Here is a 24,039-nt window from a genome sequence, read left to right on the forward strand (position 1 = left end):
AACGATGCAGCTTGTGAATCCCCTCGAAACCAGTAGAATTTCAATTGTTGCTAGCAGAACCATTATTATATGTAAGGCACTGCAATCATTTCGGCATTATGCGTGTGTTATAGACATCGTGAATACTGTAGTAAACTGTGCTAGCACATTAAATAAAATGTGGTGCTCATTTGGCTCTTATTGTATTTCATTATTCCTATCATTTACAAGCGCATTTCCACTGTTCATTTTGGAAGAAAGATAGGAAATAAGCTGTTAATAAAATAAACCTACATGTTAAATTAGGTCAGATGGAAGCTCCATTGTTGAAAAGAAATGTATGTGATTTTAAATACGTTGTGATTTTTTTCGACACCATTTTGGCACGAACCTTTCGCATGTGCAAAACGTCATTTAAAATTTGATTTACAGTTAAATGGTTTAACAGGCCCGATCATCAAATGGCTCTGAGCACTATGCGACTTAACTGCTAAGGTCATCAGTCGCCTAGAACTTAGAACTAATTAAACCTAACTAACCTAAGGACATCATACACATCCATGCCCGAGGCAGGATTCGAACCTGCGACAGTAGTGGTAGCCCGGTTCCAGACTGTAGCGCCTAGAACCGCACGGCCACTACGGCCGGCGGCCCGATCATCCTGATTGTTAAATGTCAGCCTGACATCACAAGAATACGCACACATTCGACGTTGGTTCATGAAGTTGCAGGTCTCTCTGAGCGAAGTTTATTTTCAATGTGTTCTCGGCCTCTCAAAAATGATTTGTGCTCTTCATAAGGAATGTTCCCCATAGGCATATTTCAACTTTTCAAAGGTGACACTGGCGGATTCCGCAAGTTTAACACAAAACTTGATAACAAAACGTGACTCTAAATTGAACTGTTGCCTTATCGTAACACACAAACGAAACAAAACTTTACTGTTGACGCTCTAAAAAATCACGCGATGGCAATACGGAGCTGAAAGACTGAGCACCTGGAAACGATTAACACACCGGTCTACACAAGTAGAAAAACACAGCGTTGCCATAACGCAGCGTTGTCAGACCCATTACTTTTCTCATACACCTTGTACACATGAGAATCAACAGAAGGCGGAAACACGCATTATGATCCCCAATGTTAATAGCAGAACATTGCAACATTCTGATTATTCCACTACACAATGTCAATCCCCAATTATTACCAAAGGACAAATTAGAAAACATTTAGAAAACGCTAGCAGGAATGTCTTACCCCTGCCACCCAAACTTTCTAACCATTCACCTGAACGCCCCTTGTGGAAAAATACAACTACTCGATTATGTAGACCGAGCGAGACGGCGCAGTGGCTAGAACACTGGACTCGCATTCCGGAGGACGATGGTTCAATTCCGCGTCCGTCCATCCTGATTTAGATTTTTCGTAATTTCTCTAAATCGCTCCAGGCAAATGGTTCCTCTGAAAGGGCACGGCTGATTTTTTCCCCCGTTTTTCCCTAATGAGATGAGACCGATGACCTCGCTGTCTGGTCTCCTCCCCCCAAACAACCCCATCCTCGATTGTGTAGCTATTGCAATGGATCTGTCGAGAAGATGTTCACCTCGGTGGCATCGTGTTAATACTCAATTGTCGATATGGTGTAGCAGGAAGAGTGTGTTATCTGATGGCCTATTTCTATTGTTGCAGGGACCTACCACGATTTTCTCCTGTGTACGGCTGTCAGTACTGTTGATGTTGGCCGCGCGATTTAGGGCGTCATGTCACGGACTGCGCGGCCCCACCCGCCATAGGTTCAAGTCCTCCCTCGGGCATGGGTGTGTGTATTGTTCTTAGCATACGTTAGTTTAAGTAGTGTGTAAGTCTAGGGACCGATGACCTAAGCAGTTTGGTCCGTTAGGAATTCACACACATTTGTTGATGTTGGTGTGTTCACTGCGTCCCTTCTTCTACAGTAGATGTGGAATGCTGTCCCACACAGCCCTTGTGTATTCTACTGCATATTACTCACTACTGTCAATAGAACCTCAGATTGTCTCCTAGGATGACAAAGAAAGTGTGCAAAATTCTCAGATCCTCATTTTCAAACACAATGACACTGACAGCCATTTTATCTTCACTGGGTTTCGTCGTTATCCATTCACTCTCAATCGATAGTGTAGAACGTGAACATCTGGCAAAGTTCCTTATTTCTTACAACAGTTTTTCTCATATTCTGACACATAAACGATCGTTTTATATAATTTGATTGGTCTCAGTTCTCTCTCAGAACAGTCAAGAGATCTACAATACAAAAATGCAGTAAACCTTGAGACAGTTGTGGTCGACTCAAAAGTCTCATAAAGCAGATTATGAAACTTCCTGGCAGATTAAAACTGTGTGCTGGACCGAGACCCGAACTCGGGACCTTTGCCGTTGGCGGGGAAAGGGCTCTACCGACTGAGCTAACCAAGCACAACTCACGACACCTCCTCACAGCTCCACTTCCGCCAGTACCTCGCGAAAGGCAAAGGTCGCGAGTTCGAGTCTCGGTTCGGCACACAGTTTTAATCTGCCAGGATGTTACGTAACAGCGCACACTCCGCTGCAGAGTGAACAATTCACTCTGGAAAGCAGATTATACTGGAAGTTATTCGTGTTTAGTGTGACTTGCGTTTCTTCTAACTGATATCACATCTGACTGATAACTGGTATTACATCTGTGTGATAATGCATCTGTGTAGCATCAGACTAATACTTAATTCTGCATCTGACTAGAAGACTTAACAACCCAGAATGCAAAGAGGATCCGCTGAAGAAACTGTACTCATAATCCAATACATCGAACAGTTAAACGGATTGGAATACACTATCATACCAATTAATTACTTAAATATTATTAATTATAATTCAACATGAAATTTCAGTTCATAGTACTACGTACTACAATACTGTGAACAATGGAATAACCTTCCCAACGACTGAACACATAGTTAACCATCAACGTCCATCAGAAATCATTAAGGGTAAAAACATGAAGTACACCTGAAGTATTCCAGCATCAACTACAAAAACAACTATCTTATATTTTCTTGACTGTGTGGAACTCTGCTGTATTTCTGCTGTATTTCTGCTGTAATTCATCCGTATCTGATCACTCTCGAAAGAGTGAAAAACTCTTGTGGAACAACAGGATAATTTTCGCTCACTTGTAGTCTTGTTAGTAGAACGCCCTTCGCTGGAAAAGTGGACTGAAAGAAAAGTGCTAATGCACAATATGTTCCGCTATGTGGTCGTGCTATGGACGAGCTCCGCCATGAGCACATGGTGTACACTCCGAAACAAAAACATTTTGGGATATAGCGAGCTCTCATATTTGAAACAAAGATCGTGAAAGTAACTGTTGATAATTAATATGTATTCTGAAATTTCATATTCTGAAATTGTACCATAGAAGGAATATAAATAGATAAATGTACGAGTGATAAGTAAACCGAAATCACATTTAATCATGGGTAATGCTGAAAATCGTTTCTCCACATTTTCTATTCCACGTAATCGCACAGTAATCGCGTGGTTAAGATAAATCCTCGTTCACTGTGTAGAAATATTCAAGTAATACACACAAGGATTCTAGATATACAGTCGTCTTACCAAATTCAAGTGTTATCTACGCACGTCTATGAGTGTGAAATCTTTTCGGTTTACCAGCCGAGTCATGGCATCGTGTTGCCACAACGTTTCGCCGAGTTTGCTACTCGTCACCTTCAGGCGAAGATGAGCAGGAAACTCGCCAAAACATTGCGACAACACGACGTGACTACTCGGCTGATAACTCGAGAAGATTTCATCAGTGAAAGTCACCCGGAAAGTCTGTTTTCCCATATAGGTCCCATTTCCCCAACAATCAGTCATAAACTGTTCAGAGGTTGACTTCAAAGCACCGAGAAATCCCGGTGCTTTTTCATTTTTCTTTTCTTTAAGTCGTCAGTCTTTTAACTTGTTTGATGCAGTCCGTCACGAATTCCTCTTCTGTGCCAACCTTTCCTCTCGGAGTAGCACTTGCAACCTACGTCCCCAATTATTTGGTGGATGTACTCCAATCTCCGTCTTCCTCTACAGTTTTTACCCTCTGCAGCTCCCACTAGTATCATGGAAGTCATTCCCTCATGTCTTAACAGATGTCCTGTCATGCTGTCCCTTCTCCTTATCAGTGTTTTCCACATGCTCCTTTCCTCTCAGATTATGCGGAGAACCTCCTCATTTCTTACCTTACCAGTCCACCTAATTTTCAACATTCGTCTGTAGCACCACACCTCAAATGGTTTGATCCTCTTCTGTTCCGGCTTTCCCACAGTCAATGTTTCATTACCATACATTGCTGTACTCCAGATGTACGTTCTCATACATTTATTCCGCAAATTAAGGCCTAAGTTTGATACTAGCAGACTTCTCTTGGCCAGGAATGACCTTTTTGCAGTGCTGGTTTGTCCCCTTGCTGCATTCGCCATGCGTTATTTTACTGCCTAGGCAGCAGAATTCCTTAGCTTCATCTACTTCGTGATCACCAATCCTGATGTTCAGTTTAACCGCGCAGTGTGGCCGCGCGGTTTAAGGCGCTAGTCACGGATTGCGCGGCTGCTCCCGCCGGAGGTTCGAGTCCTCCCTCGGGCATGGGTGTGTGTGTTGTTCTTAGCATGAGTTTGTTTAAGTAGTGTGTTAAGTCTAGGGACCGATGACCTCAACAGTTTGGTCCCTTAGTAAATCACACACACACACACACACACACACACACACACACACACACACATTTGTTTAGTTCCCCATTGTTTTCATTTCTGTTACTTCTCATTACTTTCGTCTTTCTTCGATTTACTGTCAATCTATATTCGGCATTCAAAGTTCTGTTCAGTCTATTCAGCAGATCCTGTAATTATTCTTCTCTTTCACGAAGGATAGCAATGTCATATGCAAATCTTATCATTATGTATGAAGATAGTAAATGTTCTCGAAGGATCAGATAGCATTGATTACCGTGCAGCTTCTCTAGAAAAAATGTAATTAATTGAAACTCTTAGCAGCCGACAGGTGTTGTTGATATACGTCGATGGGAACAGCCGAAAATGTGTGCCCCGACCGGGACTCGAACACGGGACCTCCTGCTTACATGGCAGGCGCTCTTTACATCTTTTTTTTCTAGAACCGCTTTTTTATCCTTTTTTGGGAGGGGGGGGGGGGGGGGTAGTGGAGAGGTGGGGGCTCGGGGGGCAAAGTGGGCAGGGGTCGGAACCCGAGGCCTGACCACAGTGTCCCTCTCACCACCACCGAACCTGTAGTGCTTAGGGAAGTGGGAGACACAGGAATCAACAGTAGTGGAAGACGTTGTTATTTATTCATTTGCATGTGTTTTTGTAATATTCACTATTATCATGAAATTATGTGAACACATCGGCGAAAGAGAAAAAGAAATATAAATTCTGGGTAAAGAAAAAGAAAAGAAAAAGGAAAAGCAAAAAGAAATAAAATCCCCGCAATCTGCGACTCGATCTCCCATCCGCGGAGGTCAGAAGTAGAATCGATTGTAGGCGGCTTCAACTCAGACACCACCGGGGAAGGAGGGGTAGGTGCCCTCGGACCCAGGAACCCCCCCTCCCCCTCCCAACTCAGTGGAGGTCTAACAAAGACAGCTCGAAGGTAGTTAGCAAATGATGTTCGGTAACGAGAGCTGCATGGGCTGTTCGTAAATAGGTCCAGAAGTCGAGGCGTGATTTAGGTCCCTCATGAAAGAAATAAGCGACCGCCCACCCTTTGACCCACGTAATAGCACGACATTTGGCGGTGGAAAAATGTTTGTCCCCCGGGTATAGGAACATTCGAGGTTCAATTGTGTCAGGTGGCACCCGGAGATAGCAGGCAATGATTTGCTGCACGAAGCGCCATACATCTTGCGAAGAGGCGCATGTCAGACGGTGTTCATCAGTGTCCAGTTGCTGGCAAAGGAGACAAAGAGGGGATTCTGACAAGCCAATGTTGTGCAGTCGCTGCTTCTTGGCAAATTTCCTGTTGACTATGTGATACCACAGTGCCGGGATGTTCATAGGGAGGAAGGGCTGGTTGACGTTAGTCCACACTACGGGCCACTGGATGGAGGGTTGTTTGGTCTCCATCACATTACGGGGAACACAGCACAGCAGCAGGCTGTAAAAATCCTTAGTCCTGGGTGGGCGCGTATCTGGGAGACTGCTATGTATGTAACTGTTGTAAGACGTGTATATTTCTAGTGTTTATTGTCAAATCACAATTTATGAAAGATGTTTATATTTTATTAATAGGATTAAGTAGGAATAATTAATATTTGTCATGTTGGAAATAATTGTGGTAGGAGGGAATGTCTGCACCAAAGTATTGTTGACAAGAGAGACCGCAAATTGATAAAATTTTAAAAAGGGCGGGAGAGACCGCGTATGGATACATTTTAAGAAAAGAGCGGGGAAGACCGCGCATTGATACATTTTGTAATGGTAGCAGGGATTGTCTGCACCAGAAAGCATTGTTGACAGGAGAAACGGCACTTTAGCGTTCGTAGGAAGTCAGTAGTAAGCGAGAAGTGAAGCGAGTCGGTAGCAGGTCTGAAGCGAGAGGTTGAGAGGAGCGGTGTGCCTGCCAGCCACTAGCTATGATTTACAAGAGATTATAAACGGATGTACAGAGACATCAGCTAACTACGAGGTGCATTCAAGTTCTAAGGCCTCCGATTTTTTCTAATTAACTACCCACCCGAAATCGATGAAACTGGCGTTACTTCTCGACGTAATCACCCTGCAGACGTACACATTTTTCACAACGCTGACGCCATGATTCCATGACAGCGGCGAAGGCTTCTTTAGGAGTCTGTTTTGACCACTGGAAAATCGCTGAGGCAATAGCAGCACGGCTGGTGAATGTGCGGCCAAAAGTCACTAGGAGCCAGGTCAGGTGAGTAGGGAGCATGAGGAATCACTTCAAAGTTGTTATCACGAAGAAACTGTTGCGCAACATTAGCTCGATGTGCGGGTGCGTTGTCTTGGTGAAACAGCACACGCGCAGCCCTTCCCGGACGTTTTTGTTGCAGTGCAGGAAAGAATTTGTTCTTCAAAACGTTTTCGTAAGATGCACCTGTTACCGTAGTGCCCTTTGGAACGCAATTGGTAAGGATTACGCCCTCGCTGTCCCAGAACATGGACACCATCATTTTTTCAGCACTGGCGGTTACCCGAAATTTTTTTGGTGGCAGTGAATCTGTGTGCTTCCATTGAGCTGACTGGCGCTTTGTTTCTGGATTGAAAAATGGCATCCACGTCTCATCCATTGTCACAAACAACGAAAAGAACGTCCCATTCATGCTGTCGTTGCACGTCAACATTGCTTGGCAACATGCCACACGGGAAGCCGTGTGGTCGTCCGTCAGCATTCGTGGCACCCACCTGGATGACACTTTTCGCATTTTCAGGTCGTCATGCAGGATTGTGTGCACAGAACCCACAGAAATGCCAACTCTGGAGGCGATCTGTTCAACAGTCATTCGGCGATCCCCCAAAACAATTCTCTCCACTTTCTCAGTCATGTCGTCATACCGGCTTGTGCGAGTCTGAGGTTGTTTCAGCTTGTTGTCACACGATGTCCTGCCTTCATTAAACTGTCGCACCCACGAACGCACTTTCGACACATCCATAACTCCATCACCACATGTCTCCTTCAACTGTCGATGAATTTCAATTGGTTTCACACCACGCAAATTCAGAAAACGAATGATTGCACGCTGTTCAAGTAAGGAAAACGTCGCAATTTTAAGTATTTAAAACAGTTCTCATTCTCGCCACTGGCGGTAAAATTCCATCTGCCGTACGGTGCTGCCATCTCTGGGACGTATTGAAAATGAACGCGGCCTCATTTTAAAATAATGCGCATGTTTCTATCTCTTTCCAGTCCGGAGAAAAAAAATCGGAGGCCTTAGAACTTGAATGCACCTCGTATTATAATAAGAGGAACTAATATTATTGAACTAATTTTTTGAGAAACTCAAGACTACTGAAGGTATGTTTGCGCATTGCTAGTTGTAAGATTATTGTAAAAAGTAAGTCCCATTTGAACGCTTGTAAAATCATTTCATTCAGAATATAATTAACTTTTGCCAGCAATATTGCATTTCTAATTATAATCCATCCCAAAAACCATAAACGTAAAAGTTTGCAAAATTTTATTGTTGTAAAGACGAAATAGGTCGAAATATGAGACAAATGAGGCACGATATGGCCGCCAGACACCGGTGGTGAGATGGAAGCAGGTAGGAGGACCTCAAGCAACCTGCGTGTTAGAGATGTACCCTGGCCCATCCACTGTTTTCTCATGGTACTCATGTACAAGGCTGCAGCTCTCATACGGACATTGACGAGCCCGACGTCACCATCCCGTGGGGGCGGGGTAAGTGTCTCATAACGGACTTTAAACATGGAACCAGCCATGAGATAATAGCCAAAAGCCTGAAGGTTGCGCCCAATTGCAGTTGGCAGAGGGAGAACTTCAAATATATTTATGATACATAACAACCCACCACCTTATGCAGTTAGTGGGTCCTAGTTGATACAATTCAAGAATCTCAGAGCCGGAGCAAATGAGGAGGAGGAGGTCATCAGCATATGCCCGACAGCGAAAAGTGTGTTGGCGTAGGGTGAGGCCAGAGAGCTTGGTCGTCAAGTTCCCAATAAGGGGCTCAAGGGCAATGGCATACAGGAGGGTAGAAAGGGGCACCTCTGCCGTATCGAACGGCATATAGGTACCGGCTCTGCTAAACGTCCATTGACTTGGACACGTGAACTGGCACTGTTGTAAAGACGCCGGATGACGTCGATAAACGGAGGGGGGATGCCCATTCGAGCTGCCACCGAAAACAGGAAACGATGACGCACTTTATCGAAGGCGCTGTCGAAGTCTATAGCGACGACCGCTGCACGCCGCCGCAATCGCAATTAAGTCGCGGCATTCCCCTGTGGCAGTCTGTATGTTAACCTGTCCTCCAGGCGTCGTTTGCTCTGGCGAGAGGATATGAGGGAGTATTGTTCGGAGCCGCATTGCCAGTAAGCGCGCGAAAATATTGTAATCGGCATTGAGTAGGGTGAGCGGTCTGTAACTCGTGACCATCGAACCACGGGCTGGTTTGTGGTCTGGTATGATGATGCCCTCAGCAAAGGCGGATGGGATTGCTTGGTCAGATGTCATCAGATCTTGATACATAGTCGTCCACCGCGGTGCAATGAGGTCTCGAAAGGTACGGTAAAACTCAATCGGTAAGCCGTCAATGCCGGGCGATCTGTTGACAGCACCCTTGACGATTGCGTTGTTGACTTCGTCTCGCGTGACCACCGCTGTCAAAGCATCCGCCTCCGTGTGGGGGAGGGGGCGCGTAACGTAATGCAAAATGGAGTCGTCTGCTGCAGTTTCAGCGTCTTCTTCACTATAAGTACGGTGGTAGCGCTCGACGAATGCGTGGACGATGTCATTCTGAGTGGTCACCTGCGTGCCATGAGGCGTGGTCAGAGTACTGATGATCTGCCGACGACGTCGTCGTTCGTCGGACACTATATGATGCATGGATGGAATTTCTAAACCCGCGTGATCGTGGCGTCGCGTCCGTATCACCACTCCTTGCCGTTTTCGGCGTGCCAGCGCAATTATCTTCGCCTTAGTTCTTTGCCGTTCCAACTGGTTGTCCGAGGTTGACGGTTGAGCGTCCAGATCTCGGAGAATCGCATAATAGAAGTCAACAGTGTTGCGATGCCAGTCGGCCATGTCCTTCCCGTATCTCATCAGTGTTCTCCGGATCGCCGGCTTGGCGCAGTCCAACCACCATGTCAATGTCGAGCGGTAGCGGGACAGGCGTCGTTCGCAGGCTGTCCACGTTTCAGTGACTTGTTGGCGACATGCCAGGTCATGCAGGTGTGAAGTATTTAGTTTCCATGGCGCTCGGCTGCGCCATACTGATTGCGGCGGAAGGAGGACCGTACAGATGTAAGCGCAACGGTCGGAAAAGGCCAGCGGCCAGCGTTCGGCGCCCCCTTTTCGCAGATCTAAGAGTTTGTGAGACATATATTCTGTCTATTCGGCTTGCGGAATGACTAGTAAGAAAGGTATGGCCAGAACGGTCGCCGTGTTGAACTTCCCAGGTATCGTGAAGCAGGAGGTCTCGCACCACTATACGCAGTTCCAGGCATGTAGTATAGTGGGGAATCTGATCTTTGGGATGCAGAACGCAGTTAAAATCACCTCCTAGTAGGCAGTGGTCATAACGCCCTAAAAACAAGGGAGCGATTTCCTCGGAATAAAACTGGGTTCTTTCATGCCGTCGGTCGGTGCCTGAGGGAGCGTAGACATTAACGATGCGTGTCCCCATGGCAGAGTGCCATGCCCCGAGATGATGGAAGGAAGGCGACGTCGGTCACAGAAATCCCGTGGCGGACGTAGATGGCCACTCCGCGGCCCATAGGATCACTCGCGGAGGCGTGGGCGGTATAGCCATTGATATCCGGGAGACTGGTCCACTCCGCTGTCCGCGCAAGGGCGTGGGCGTTGCAGCGGAGCGTTATCCCGCTGGCCCGCAGGGGATTCTGGGGAGAGTATGATTAGTGGTGCGGCCGCGACGGCGCAGGGTCCCGTAAAGGGTCCTGCTCCTCGACCTCCTCCTCGTGCCACGCCGTGGAAGCGGGCACCGGTGTATCTTCCATTTGGTCTGCAGAAAATGTTGTAATGGTGCATGGTGTAGTGTCGCCTGTGATATGTTCATGATTTAGTTCAGCATCAGCACGGGGCGAAGGCATACCGGTGGATGTCTCCGCGCTCATAACGTCTCCGTCAGCAGTAGCGGGTTCTGAGGCCTCGTGCTGGTCGACGGTTGCGTCCTCCTCGACTTGTAACGTCTCCTATTGGCCGGAAACTGTGCGTCGTTTTCGCTTGCGACGTTTCGGAGAACGTTTTTCCTTGTGCCACCCTCCGTGTCCGACGACGGAAGGGAGTCGCGTCGCTCTGGCAGAAAGGCCGCTGTAGGAACGATGAGTGAGTCGATCTCCATCGTGTTGCCGAGGTCAGGGTCAGCGTCTGGTTGCGCCGGCATCTTCGGAGCGGCGTCAATGGCCGGCCGAGGCGGCGGGTCGTCCGAGGCGCTCTCCGTCGGTGTCTGGTCGGGCTCGTTGGTGGCGTCATTTGTGGTGACCGGGCGACGTTGCAAAGCGGTAGGAGAAGCTAGAGCAGCGGCGTAGGTCACCGGTAGCACCGTAGGTTGCGACGTGGGTGGTTCTTCGCCAGCAGGAAGTTGCGTAATACGCCGTTGTAGGCATTCGGATCTAAGGTGGCCTTCTTTGCCGCATCCGGAACAGGTCCGAGGCTGGCCGTCGTATATAATTATTGCACGGCATCCGCTGATCTGTAAGTAGGACGGGACGTGGCTTCGGAGATCAATGGTGGCAATTCGAAAATGCGTATCGTTCGCATACCTAAGCCTGCGTGGTCGATGGTTACCTCCCCCACATTGCCATCAGCATGACAGAAGCGGAGCCCCTGTATGGTCTCACGTAGGATGCGTTCGCAAGCCGTGTCGTTAATGATCTTAACATAGACCGTGCTGCTCACGTTTGACAAATGTATGCCGATAATATCGGTCACCGGGATCTTCACTTCATCTCGCAGAAAACGCTCCACCTCTAGTGCTTTGGGTCGGGCATAATCGTTGCAGAATGTAAATCGGAGTGTAGATTTACGGTAACGGTTCGCCATGGATCGTACACGGTAAGCCGGCACTTAAGGAACGGCCGTCAAAATGTAAACAAGGCGAGGTCGCGCTCCGCACGCGGTCAACACGGACGCGTCTGCTCTGTTGCCCTGCCGAAGGCAGACTGTAAGTAGTGTGTTAAGTCTAGGGACCGATGACCTCAACAGTTTGGTCCCTTATTAAATCACACACACACACACACACACACACACATTTGTTTAGTTCACCATTGTTTTCATTTCTGTTAGTTCTCATTACTTTCGTCTTTCTTCGATTTACTGTCAATCTATATTCGGTATTCAAAGTTCTGTTCAGTCCATTCAGCAGATCCTGTAATTCTTCTTTTCTTTCACGAAGGATAGCAATGTCATCTGCGAATCTTATCATTATATATGAAGATAGTAACTGTTCGCGAAGGAACAGATAGCATTGATGACCGTGCAGCGTCTCTAGAATAAATGATAATTAATTGAAACCCTCAGCTGCCGACAGGTGTTGTTGATATACGTCGATGGGAACAGCCGAAAATGTGTGCCCCGACCGCGACTCGAACACGGGATCTCCTGCTTACATGGCAGGCGCTCTATTCATCTGAGCCACCGAGGACACAGATGAATAGCGCGACTGCAGGGACTTATTCCTTGCACGCTTCCCGTGAGACCCACATTCCCAGCTGTCCACAATCTACATACGTGATGTTCCTAATATCTATTAGGATAAGTCCCTGCAGTCGCACTAGTCATCTGTGTCCTCGGTGGCTCAGATGGATAGAGCGTCTGCCACGTAAGCAGGAGATCCCGGGTTCGACTCCCGGTCGGGGCACACATTTTCGGCTGTTCCCATCGAGGTATATCAACAACACCTGTCGGCACCTGAGGATTTAAAAAATTGTCATTTAATCTTATCATTGACATCCTTTCACCTTGAATTTTAATTGCACTCTTGAACCTTTCGTTTATTTCCATGATTGCTTCGTCGATTTTTAGATTGAACAGTAGGGGCGAAAGACTAAGTCATGTCTTACACCCTTTTTAATCCGAGTACTTCGAACTTGGTCTTCGACTCATATTATTCCTTCTTGGTTCTTGTACATACTGTTTACTACCCGTCTCGCCCTATAGCTTACCACGATTTTTCCCAGAATTTCCAACATCTTGCACCATTTTACATAGTGTCATGCTCTCTCTAGGTGGACAAATCCTATGAACGTGTCTTGCTCTTCCTTCAATCTTGCTTCCGTTATCAATGGCAACGTCAGCATTGACTGTCTGGTGCCTTTACCTATGCTAATGCCAAACTGATCGTCATCCAACACGTCCTCAATTCTCTTTTCCGTTCTTCTCTATTTTAGTCAGCAACTTTGATGCACGAGCTATTAAGCTGATTGTGCGATAAATCTCGCACTGGTCGGCCCTTGCAATCATCCGAATTGTCTGGATGGTTTCCCTAAATGTGCGATAAATCTCGCACTGGTCGGCCCTCGCAATCATCCTAAAAGTCGCTAGTCGCTAGATTCATAGATTGTACACACCAACGTGAATAGTCATTTGGTTGCACTTCTCCCAATGATTTTAGAGATTCTGATGTAATGTTATCTATCACTTCTGCTTTATTTATTTTAAGTCTTCCAGATCTCATTTAAATTATGATTCTAATACTAGATCTCCCATCTCTTCTAAATCGACTCCTGTTTCTTCTTCTATCACGTCATCAGACAAGTCCTACCCATCATAGATCCCTTCAATGTGTTCTTTCCACCTACCCGCTCTCTCCTCTCCATTTAACAGTGGTATTCCCATTTTACTCTTAATATTACCGATGGTTATTTTGACTTCCCTAGATGGAGAGTCAGAAAGCCCTATACACTCTGAAACAGCGTCCTTTTTTCGTGAAGACTGGACTTCCCTAAGCTTTGTTACACGTAAGCTGATAACACAAGGGGCTCGTTAGAGTGCTCACTAATGACTGAATGGTGCTCAAGATTCCGAATTGCAAAAATAATCTACTTTCCGAAATAACACGAATATATATAATATTTCAGTTGGCACTCTTTTTCACACAATGCACGGCAGTAATGTCACATGAGCTTGCAGAAGGGAATAAAGGAACTATCATCAATCACTGACTTGACACATTTAAAGAAAAAAGATTAGATCTTCTGAAACTACCTTTAAAACAATTCAGCAGTACAAAGCGTTACCATAAAGAATGAGCAAGAAATTGCGGAATTAATGGAAGAGCATAAGAATCACCACTAAGACAATGGACTAACCTTAACCCCACTGCAGACGGCTGGAGCTATCTTGAACACTGAGTGAACGTAACAAACAACATTTCTGCAGTTTGGTAGCTCCGTTGCATTTAACCATCAATGAACGGCTTCTGCTGCAAATTGCATACCTCAAGAAACTTGTGGAATTTCTTCCTTGTTGAACTGAGACATCGTCAAATTTAGAGACTGGTTTAGACGGTATTAGCGAATTGTATCCTGGCCACCTGTAGTCTAGAGGCGCGGGCAAGGTAGCTCAGCGTGTTCAGTCAGAGAGTTATCTGCCTCTGAAAAAGAAAAAAAAAAAAACTGAGTGAATAGATCAACTGTGAACTTTAATACTTTAATGCGTGTCGTGGGACGTCCGCTTGGAAAAAATGTAGCGAATTATTACGAAAAAAAAGAAAAGGGGTAGGTCTTTGATTAGTAATAAAAACGTTATCTGTCCTGGGTTCTAAACCCACCATCGCTTAAATTTTGATTAATGATCTGCATTGGCGGCCGAAGACTTCCGGCATAAGAAGTCACCTACAATCTGCAGCAGCCTTGTCAAACAAGGTGGAGGAGCAGACAGAGAGTCAGGGCACTCTGTGGTCCTAGGGGTGGCAAACTGCCCCTAAAGGCGGAAGAATCGGCAATGATCAACAGCATGAGAATGCAGAAGGCAATCGAAACCACTGCATTAAAAACACATAACCTGTATCCAGAGGACATGTGTCCTGTAATTGAAAAAGCGTCTTGTTGATCTCTCCATTAGCCAAGGATTCCGGAACAGTTCTCCATTTCGGAGAGAACTGCCAAGGGGGAAGTTACCATGAGAAAATCTTGAATAATCAACGAAAGGATAACGTTCTACGAGTTGGGGTGTGGATTGTCAGAAGCTTGAAACGGTCATTCCTTCACCACTCAGTTTTTGGTGTTTGGCTCTCCCGGCGCTACTAACCTGGTTCAAAAATGGTTCAACTGGCTCTGAGCACTATGGGACTCAACTTCTGAGGTCATCAGTCCCCTAGAACTTAGAACTACTTAAACCTAACTGACCTAAGGACATCACACACATCCATATCCGAGGCAGGATTCGAACTTGCGACCGTAGCGGTCGCGCGGTTCCAGACTGTAGCGCCTATAACCGCTCGGCTACCCCGGCCGGCTAACCTTCTGGGTCTGGGCATTCTTGGTCGTCTGGGTTTGTTAGTGCAGGACGGAGTACAGGCAGTTTCGATCCCCTCCTCAGATACCCTCCTCGCCCCGTTGCTCAGCAAATTCGAAACGTTGTTCTCATCCTCCACACCAGGGGTGAAGGGTTTCACCGCACATGTTCAGCTTCTTCCCTCTACTGTCCCTCGCTTTTTTTTAAGGCCCGCCCGGTCCCCTTTGCTCTCCAGGACAGGCTCCAGGTGGAACTTCGCCGCTTACAAAATGAAGGCATCCCGTCACGCACAGTCGCTGGGAGACGCCTATTTATGCATATGTGGCGATTTTAAGGTGACGGTAAATTCTGGGTCCGTCATCGGTACATATCCTGTCCCATCGGTGGATGACACGTTCACACGTCTTGGGGACTCCACCATTTTCGCCAAAATTGATTTGCGCAATGCTGCTTTCCAGCTGCCGTTGGACGAGGAATCGCAGCAGACCCTAGTCATCAGTACCCCGTGTGGCCTTTTCCAGTATAACCGCCTCCCATTTGGCATTGTCAGTGCCCCCCGCCATTTTCCAACGTTATTTAGAACACCTCACAAGTCAGGTGCCAAGTGTGGCAAATTATCTGGATGATGTCATCGTCAGTGGTTCGTCCGTTGTGGACCTCGCGGACAAGCTGGATCGGCTGTTTCAGGTTTTTCTGAGGCGAACCTGCGTTACCAGAAAGAAAAGTGACTTGCGTGTGAGATCAGTTATCTTGGGTTCATGATTGATGCTCACGGCCACCACGCCTCTGAGGACTATTTCGAGGGCATTCAAAACCTACCTCCTCCCATCAACGTGAAGCAACTACGTCCTCGGGCAAATCAACTATTATTGGGGTTTTATACCCCCCCCCCCCCCCCCCCCCCCCGCCGAGATTTCGGCGCCCCGCCCCTGACCAGGTTATTGCGCAATGGTGTGCGTTGGCTTTCACAAGTATTAAGAAGACGCTCTTCCACCCTCCTTGTCTGGTTGTTTACAACCCTCCCATGCCCCTCATCACCGCCGACGCATCGGACTATTGCCTAGGTGCGGTCCTCTCTCAAGTGGTCAACGGCGTTGAGAGGCCGGTGGCTTTCGCATCAATGACCGACACTCAAACCAAATACAGTTAAATTGAAAAGGGAGCTTTGTCGCCGGTTTTCGCCCTGATGAAATTCTACGATTTCGTGCATGGTCGTTATTTCACTCTGCAGATTGACCACAAACCTATGGTTTCTTTGTTTCACCCAGGTGCTGCAGTGCCCACCCGGACACCACGCCGCCTCCAGCGTTGGACGCTTTTCCTGGCCATATTCGATTTTGATATTGTCTATAGCACCTCTGACAGGCAGAGAAACGCCGATTTCTTTCCCGGCTGCTTGCCAGAGCGGACCGTTAGTTTGATGCCTCCTCCTTGGTTTGTTTCCATGTGGAGCCGACGTGGACGCAGCCTTGGGCGCGCTTCCATTGGATGCCGATGTGGTCTGGTGGGTCACCGCTCAGGATCGGACACTGCAAGCTCTCTGCAGCCAAATCGCTGCAGGCTGGCCAACCAGTTGTCGTTGCGTCGGTGATGTGGAAGTCTAGCATTTTTGGGATAATTGGCACAGTCTATTTTTCTGCTGTGGCGTCATCCTCTTGCATAGTGATCTGGATGACCCCTGGGTGGTCATTTCCCATACATTGCGCCGCAGTGTCCTCGACCTCCTCCATGCTGGCCACTGGGGAATCATCCTCACCAAACAGCTGGCTCGCTGACACCTTTATTGGCGCGGATTGGATAAAGACATTGCCTCCTTCTGTCGGCCTGCACCATGTGCCAAACAAGTCAGGCAGCAACCTCACGCCAGTAGTTTGCGTGGCCAGATGCAGCTGTTCCGTGGGAATGTCTCCACTTGGATTTCGCAGGGCCGTTTCACGTTTCCCAGTGGCTCATCCTGATCGACTCCAGGTCGGGATAACTTTACGTATCCCACATGATGAACATCACTTCTCCTGAGACTATCAAAATTCTCTGGCACCTCTTTGCTGCCGAGGGAGTCCCCAAAACGATCGTTACGGATAACGGTCCACAACGTATTTTGACCAAGTTTAAGCAATACTGTGCTGCTCATGGGATTTCCCTTGTCCACACTACCCCATTTCACTCTGCATCAAACGGTCAGGCAGCAGGCAGAACGTTTTGTGTGGACGTTCAAGACCCAGCTCGATGAGCTGCTGAGCCAGATCCAAAGATCGCCACTGGAGGAGGTTGTGTTTTTTTTTGTTGGCTACATACAGCGCTGCCCCCCCCCCCCCCCCCATGCCCATAAAAGTCCGGCATAGATACTTCACGGTAGATCATTCCGCTCTTCTTATCTGTCCTTGTTCCTGATACTTCTCACCCTCCTGCCGCACACCGGAGCACTCCTTCCATGTCGGGCAGGAGGACTGGGTGCGGATCTCCTCTCATCCACGGGCACGCTGGGCGCCTGCCGTCATCACCAACGTCTGCGGCTGGACGATGCCATCTCCCTGGTGGACCGGTGGTTCTGCTCCCACCGGCACCACAACCAGCCATGCCCACATCTGGTGGACAACTACGCACAAGGGGAACTGCCAGGGCCTGTTGCCAGCCGCCCTGTGACGGAACCTCCGCTTCCGCCTCTGCCTCAGCCTCTGCCTCCACCGCCAGCTGCCCCTGCTGCGTCGCCGCTCCAGCTTCAGCCAGCCATGAACCTATGAACATCGACTAGGATGCTCCTACTCCTATGGATGTTTGTGGTGCTGCGCATTCTTTTTTGAGGGGTAGAAATGTCGAAGCGGCCCTTATCAGTTAGAGGGCCTGCATAACAGACAAGCAAGGTGGGCTTCCAACCTCCCTTCAAAAGCTCAGATCCAAACATCGCCAATGGATGCAAACATCAACAGACGTTCCACATAAACGCGACACTATTTCGTGAAAAGCCATGTTGGAACTACCTGACTACGTGTAGCACTCCGCTGAATTGGTGTTATAAGCACACCAGCAGAGTCAGACCGACGGTGTGTACCTTCACCTAGGACAGCTCCGTTCAATACCTGTGCTGGCTATAACCTAGTAGACAATCCATAGCCTGCAGTAGGAAATTGTATCTTGTTGGGCATAACGCCACTTTGTAATTGTGTAATATAGTGTTTTGGTTATTATTTCTTCTCATTGTCTTGTACTCTTGTCTGGTTTTTGCCACCACAAGAATTGTTATGTTTCTTGTTGCTCTTGCGTTCGAAAATAAGTGCACGCGAAGAAGGCGTTTTGGTTAAATAAAGCGTGTTCAGACTTGATCGTTAGTTCTTTCCTGCCGACCGCAGGACACTACAGTAGTGAATCGTGAGCTGTGGGAGAACTGGAACAGAAGAGAATTGAAGCATTTGAGATGTGGTGCTACAGACGAATGTTGAAAATTAAATGGACTGATTAAGTAACGAATGAGGAGGTTCTGCGCAGAATCGGAGAGGAAAGGAATATGTGGGAAACACTGAGAGGGAGAAGGGACAGGATGATAGGACATCTGTTAAGACAACAGGGAATGAGTTCTATGGTACTAGAGGGAGCCGTAGAGGACAAAAACTGAAGAGGAAGACAGAGATTGTAATACATCCAGTAAGTAATTGAGGATGTAGGTAGCAAGTGATACTCTGAGATGAGGAGATTGGCATAGGAGAGGAATTCATGGCGAGTCACATCAAACCAATCAGAACACTGATGACTCAAAAAAATTACTTATCTGCTTTTGCACGGGACAGGTTGCTAGGGAGCCATATCTAGGAATGACTCAATTCTCTATCTTCATCCGCGGTGGTCAGCCAGCAGGTCGAAAAGCTGACGCCCATCGTCTCCCAGAAACGGTTGTGCTGGCGCTCAGAGGCCCCTGTCACACTGTCAAAATTGTTTGATCAAAGGTCTGTGTCAAAGATTTTGTCAGACTTGTCTCATCAATATACTCCACTTTTTCCGTTACACTATCGTAAAAGTTTTCGTCATAGTTTTTCGAGAATGGATACCTAACAGATAATCGTCTCTGCAGCAGCATTTACAGCAGGGGTATCCCCGCGGCTCGCTTGCCGGATGCGAGCAAAAGGAAGTATCAAAGCGGCCTAAGAAATGAGCCTGTATCATACGACCGGTAAAAAACAAGTCTGTAAAATTCCGTTCATGTGAAGTTATGATAAACTGTTTATATTCAGTATGAAACTTCTGCCATACCATGCTACTCTCTCGTCTCTGGTTGGTCCATTGCGTTTTTTTGGTTTCTTCTTTCTGTCCGGCCCTTAAATACTCATCTTCTTGAGATCGCGTCCCGCAAAAAGGCTGAATTTGCCGAACGTTAACGACCCTGTCATCTCCTTCATAATTTTTCTCTCTTTTTTCAGGCATATAATTTTGCTTACTGGTAAAACTTTGACGTACCTTTTAGCCCATTTTATGAGCAAGCTCACAAAACATTTCAGTGTAAGTAGCAACTGAAAATGTCAAACAGCTGGATAAATGGATGCCAACTATTAACTATATATGTCAGTCATGTCACCGTCGGCTACGCGTGCAGTGCTCCCCCCCCCCCCCCCCCCCCCCCTTCACCGTTCGCCCGCCACCCCGTCTGTCCTACCCCTCCCCGGACGCACAGATTAGAGAGAGAGAACTTACATGAATTTCTAACACAGTTGCGTTAAAAGTTAAGTAGTAGGGTCATCTTGTGTTTCTCATAGTTTATCTTCGATATTCATATACGAGGGTAATCCCAAAAGTAAGGTCTCGTATTTTTTTTTTATAAGTACAGAATGTTTGTGTGACAGTTGGTCACACTGTTATGAAGAGTGCTTCACGTCCTGTGTGTAAACATGCGCACGCCGCGCTGAGGCGCTGTCTTGGCTTGGCAGCCGTTGAGAATGGAGGGAGATAGCGCTGTAGAAGTGTATACGTTTGCATCTATGGCCGAAGTTGAAAGCATATTCATCGTAACACTGCAACTGATCTCGCCCACAGCAAGTTGAAGTCCGGCTTCATGGTTGTCAACCGTGCCCACTATAGGTGTACAGGATGTTCCAGATAATGTGTTTTCTCTTTAAGGTACAAAATAATAAATGGAAACAATATTTATTGAGATACGTATACATGAGAAAACTTTATTACTCTTTCTGCGAAATTATGAACATAGTTTATTGAGTTATTTTTCAGAGAGTAATATAATTTTTTAAACGGGACCTTTTTTTCTATCATGAAGCTGATGTCTGTGGACTAACTACCTACAACTCTTTTTAAATCGGACTGACACTATTCATTCTCCGAGATGCATCACCGTCATCGGTATCATGTGCTTCGCTGGCGCTCTACTATCAGAAAAATGGTTCAAATGGCTCTGAGCACTATGGGACTTAACATCTGAGGTCATCAGTCCCCTGGAACTTAGAACTACTTAAACCTAACTAACCTAAGGACATCACACACATCCATGCCCGAGGCACGGTCACGCGGTTCCAGACTGTAGCGCCTAGAACTGCACGGCCACTCCGGCCGGCCTACTATCAGCAAAACTGTTTTAGATGTGCAGACAGTATAATATGAATATCGACAGTGTAAGATTACTGTTATTTTCCATGGTCAGACTGTGTTTCTTGGTGCGTGTTTTGGTTTTGCATTTACTAATATTCAAGTAGTTCCTGGTAGAAGTTCGACGTTTTAGATATGGATGCAACATGCTGCAGATATTTGCTGCGTCCAAATGGATGTTCAGCTGAGGAATGTTCATTTAAGTGAATTTCCTGAACAAGCAACTTAATATGTCTGCAAAATGACCTGTGGAAGAGATGCAAAGTCGCTGGTTTCACGGAATGACAAGCTTCCTCCACGCGCTATTTCAAATCATGTCCCATTAGATGGAAGAACGACTTCTTACACTGCCTTACACAAGGCAGGTCTGTGCTCAAACAAAAGAGGTTCAGCCTGCGACGGATATTGACATGGAATGCAGATGGCATACACATCCAACGAGTATACTTGCAAGTTGCTGAAGCTCTACGAATGGCGACACGATATCAATGTAGCAGCCATTGTTTATGTCGTGAGGTATCCAGGTCGAAGAGCTCCACCAGCCGTTACATTCTTTCGTGCTGAACAACGGCTTCGAGAAACAAGCAATTTGGGAAGCCGCGTTGGTAACTGACAAAGGCATATAAGAAGTGAGGATGTGGATGTGTTTAACTGCAGTACACTACGGTCCTCGTATTAGTTTACGAGAAATTACCGATTTCAGTTGCAGAGCTACACTCTTTGAATAAACCGCGAATAATTACACTCTGAACGCCTTAAAAAGCGCTATGTTCTCGTACGGATTCACGATCACAAGTTATGATGTAGTGAACCTTCTTTTTTTTTGGTCATCAGTCTGCTGACTGATTTGATGCGGCCCGCCACGAATTCCTTTCCTGTGCTAATCTCTTCATCTCAGAGTAGCACTTGCAACCTACGTCCTCAATTATTTGCTTGACGTATTCCAATCTCTGTCTTCCTCTACAGTTTTTGCCCTCTACAGCTCCCTCTAGTACCATGGAAGTCATTCCCTCATGTCTTAGCAGATGTCTTATCATCCTGTCCCTTCTCCTTATCAGTGTTTTCCACATATTCCTTTCCTCTCCGATTCTGCATAGAACCTCCTCATTCCTTACCTTATCAGTCCACCTAATTTTCAACATTCGTCTATAGCACCACATCTCAAATGCTTCGATTCTCTTCTGTTCCGGTTTTCCCACAGTCTATGTTTCACTACCATACAATGCTGTACTCCAGACGTACATCCTCAGAAATGTGTTCCTCAAATTAAGGCCGGTATTTGATATTAGAAGACTTCTCTTGGCCAGAAATGTCTTTTTTGCCATAGCGAGTCTGCTTTTGATGTCCTCCTTGCTCCGTCCGTCATTGGTTATTTTACTGCCCAGGTAGCGGAATTCCTTAACTTCATTGACTTCGTGACCATCAACCCTGATATTAAGTTTCTTGCTGTTCTCATTTCTACTACTTATCATTACCTTCGTCTTTCTCCGATTTACTCTCAAACCATACTGTGTACTCATTAGACTGTTCATTCCGTTCAGCAAATCATTTAATTCTTTTTCACTTTCACTCAGGATAGCAATGTCATTAGCGAATCTTATCATTGATATCCTTTCACCTTGTATTTTAATTCCACTCCCGAACCTTTCTTTTATTTCCATCATTGCTTCCTCGATGTACAGATTGAAGAGTAGGGGCGAAAGGCTACAGCCTTGTCTTACACCCTTCTTAACGAGCACTTCGTTCTTGATCGTCCACTCTTATTATTCCCTGTTGGCTGTTGTACATATTGTATATGACCCGTCTCTCCCTATAGCTTACCCCTACTTTTTTTTAGAATCTCGAACAGCTTCCACCATTTTATATTGTCGAACGCTTTTCCCAGGTCGACAAATCCTATGAATGAGTCTTGATTGTTCTTTAGCCTTGCTTCCATTATTAGCCGTAACGTCAGAATTGCCTCTCTCGTCCCTTTACTTTTCCTAAAGCCAAACTGATCGTCACCTAGCGCATTCTCAATTTCCTTTTCCATTCTTCTGTATATTATTCTTGTAAGCAGCTTCGATGCATGAGCTGTTAAGCTGATTGTGCGATAATTCTTGCACTTGTCAGCTCTTGCCGTCTTCGGAATTGTGTGGATGATGCTTTTCCGAAAGTCAGATGGTATGTCGCCAGACTCATATATTCTGCACACCAACGTGAATAGTCGTTTTGTTGCCACTTCCCCCCAATGATTTTAGAAATTCTGAATGAATGTTATCTATCCCTTCTGCCTTATTTGACCGTAAGTCCTCCAAAGCTCTTTTAAATTCCGATTCTAATACTGGATCCCCTATCTCTTCAAAATCGACTCCTGTTTCTTCTTCTATCACATCAGACAAATCTTCACCCTCATAGAGGCTTTCAATATGCATTATTGAGCTACAGAAAATCGTAGTTGGGTATGTGATATCGATCATCAAAAGAGGTGGTCCATTAATGTGTGTTGCGAAATCCTTGGACATAAGGTCATCGGTCAACTCAGCCCATTCTGTGCGTGGCATTTGCAAGAACTGGAAGATGGTTAGGACTCCTTGGTTCTCAGGAATGACCAACACGGTCGCCCGATTTAACACCAGTTGAGTTCTTTTTGTATTTACTGCACCGAACCCCTGATGACTTCAAACAGTGCATCGAGGAAGCTTGTCGCTTTGTGACATAGCAACTTTACGTCCGCCCATAGGTCATATAGAACATGCACTGATTTGTGCGATCAGGAGGATCAGTATTCGTTTAAACACCTCATCTAGATGAACATTCTGCTACTAGAACATCCATGTCAAAGTTGTAAATTATATACAGCGTGTTGCATTCACTCCTAAAACCCTACGCATTTGCAGGTCCAGAACTAAAATTGAAAGAAATTTGAGTTAAATTCGTTTTCACGCAGTCGATTTAAATACAGCAGCTACATGATAGCAAAAAAAATTCAGTAAAAAAATTAAAGCTCGTTTATTTAATTATCTGGAAAATAACCAAATTAACTATCTTCATAAACCAGCAGAAATGAACCGTTCATTACGTTTACCAGACTAAATAAATATTCCTTTAACTTATTGTTTTGCAAGTCAGAAACAAAAATACATCTGAAACACCGTGTATGACCTGAGAACAACGGAGAGACGACAACGGAGATGCAGTGCAATGTGTCCTTACGACCTCGCCGACTAGCAGTATTCAGAGGCGCTACTTGTTAACCGTCCTTGTGTGGTCGGCCGGCGAACATACGAGATCACATGTGAC

General features: G+C 46.3%; 1 protein-coding gene and 1 non-coding gene across 2 annotated transcripts in view; both read left to right on the forward strand.

Moving 5' to 3' along the window:
* Positions 1-24,039, forward strand: part of LOC124613356 — a 74,715-nt gene that overhangs the window by 31,114 nt on the left and 19,562 nt on the right. The gene's annotated exons all lie outside the window — the stretch shown is intronic.
* On the forward strand, positions 12,504-12,577 carry Trnat-cgu. The gene has a single exon. It is a non-coding gene; the product is annotated as a tRNA-Thr (tRNA).

This window comes from Schistocerca americana, chromosome 4 (assembly GCF_021461395.2).
Source record: "Schistocerca americana isolate TAMUIC-IGC-003095 chromosome 4, iqSchAmer2.1, whole genome shotgun sequence".
In the NCBI taxonomy this organism is placed as follows: domain Eukaryota; kingdom Metazoa; phylum Arthropoda; class Insecta; order Orthoptera; family Acrididae; genus Schistocerca; species Schistocerca americana.